This window comes from Sinocyclocheilus anshuiensis, unplaced genomic scaffold, assembly GCF_001515605.1.
Source record: "Sinocyclocheilus anshuiensis isolate Anshui unplaced genomic scaffold, SAMN03320099.WGS_v1.1 scaffold2184, whole genome shotgun sequence".
Taxonomy (NCBI): Eukaryota; Metazoa; Chordata; class Actinopteri; order Cypriniformes; family Cyprinidae; genus Sinocyclocheilus; species Sinocyclocheilus anshuiensis.
The window spans coordinates 273,885-275,890 of NW_015547626.1; the positions used below are offsets into that span (position 1 = coordinate 273,885).

Genomic DNA, 2,006 nt, shown 5'->3' on the forward strand with positions numbered 1-2,006 from the left:
CAATCCTGAGCAAAGCCCTTCAGAACGGGACGTTAATGGTCATCAAACTCCAATCACTTTGAACCAGGCGTCACTTCTGAGGTCTAAAAGCATCCTATTCCAAAATGAAGCGGTTTTTCTAAAACATGTATGAAAAAGCATGAAGTATTTTAGTGCAGAGAGAAAAATTAAGATGCTTCGCACAGGAAAATCCACCAAAGTGGCCTTTTTAAACCAATTCTTAATACCCTAAATCATTATGTTAAATTTGGAAATTGTCCCGAAATTCCTCCACAAATAGCCTGGAACTATGTGCACGGCTCCAGACATCTGGCATGGAATAAAAACAGCTTTAAGCGATTCCTCCACGGTTTGTTCACCTGGAACCGGCTGAGCTTTATTTAGCGTTAATTGGTGGCGATGTGTCGAGCGCTGAATGCCGACTCTCTCTCGCTCTTGTCTTAACTTCTGAAGCGTCTCGGCGGGGAGTTTTACTCTGTTTCCATTCAGGCCTCCGGTATTTTCAGCTCCTCTGCTTTCGCACCATTCGCTTCATTAAATTCTTCTCCAGTGAGAAAGGGCTTGACGGACACTGAGAGAGCGGGATGTGTGAAAAAGGCTACGGAGGAGATGAAAGAGGCCCCCGGGGCCCCGGTGACCATCAGCTCGGCCGGACCTGAATAATCCTGAATGGGCCCGTCGTTCTTTCACATCCTTTATTCTGACTGCTAGAACTCTTCATTGCGCACAATGGCAAATGCACTAAAACTGTTTTCTCATGCTAATGGATGTGAACTCACTCCCACCAAATGCTTTTTGCTTTTTCCTACAGGATTTAAATGGGCCAATTAGAGCTTTTTGGAGCCTGTTATGGCTCCTCGTCTTCTATATCTAATTTTTTAACACACAACAAGCGCCGTAACGGCCGAGAGAGATCACAGAAATCGATTGTATTTCAGGAGGAAAAGCAAACAGAGAAAGAAAAAGGAAGTCTGAAGAGCAAACATCAGGTCTTTGGACTCTCAACAGCTCTCTGAACTTCTGTTTGCATTCATTAGCCTCTATTACACTGTTTACTGCTAGTATCAATAAAAAACGACCATGCTTATTTTAATGCCAAAAAAAAAATACAAAATAAAAAATCAACCAAGAAAATACACTTTAGTGCAATGCACATATTTTCCCTCCACAAAGTTAAACTTTAAAACTTCGGAAGGAAATTAAATTGCACATGCACTAAGAAGACTGGACTATGAAATATTAAATGCACACGCATTAATGAATAATCTAACGCATGCAGACTCGTTCTAACACGCCTGGATGAGTAGATGTGTTTAGGACTGGTGCCTGGCACCTTCTGATCACATCTTCCCCCATATGGATCAAATTGCAGAATGTTTGGGATTCCAGTGTCAGGAGTCAAACAAGAGTCGAAAAGCAACTCTATTCGATTCTATAGCTCGTATTTGTAATGCAATTTAACTCCTAAAATGAACTCTTAAAGTAAGAGTTTTGTGTGCCAGAAAAAAAATGCAAAAGAGCCGATGGGATTTTCTTTCCATACGAGTCCATAAACAATAATAATAATGTAACAATTTTAAAAGCGTTAACTGTTCGTTAAACACGCATGTGCATTTATAACGTGTTCATATGAATTACTTACCAGCTCTGAAGAGTCAAAGTCTTTCTTCAACTTTCTGGCTCCAGAAAACAGAAGCGCGTCCCGCGAACATCCATCAAAACACGAGCGAAGATCTGCGCGGAAAGCGGCGGCTCTGAGGCGAGGACCGGTCGGACAAGTTCAGCGGACACTCTCGGATTCTTCTTCTAACTTTTACGGTCCATCACTGAGAGCGAACGAAGGAAGTTTTCGTCTGCGGAATCCTCGGAGAAGTTTGGGAAATAGAAACAACAGAAGAGTTTGCGGTGAGACCCCCAATGATCTGTTTTCAATGCTCTCTCTCTCTCTCTCTCTCTCTCTCTCTCTCTCTCTCTCTCTCTCTGTTGTGTGGGCCTGTACACACATG

At 42.5% G+C, this 2,006-nt stretch overlaps 1 pseudogene; it reads right to left on the minus strand.

Moving 5' to 3' along the window:
• The window catches only part of LOC107701790 (zinc finger protein GLI2-like), a 109,190-nt pseudogene extending 107,264 nt beyond the window's left edge, over window positions 1-1,926 (minus strand).
• Between the last annotated feature and the right edge of the window lie 80 nt (window positions 1,927-2,006).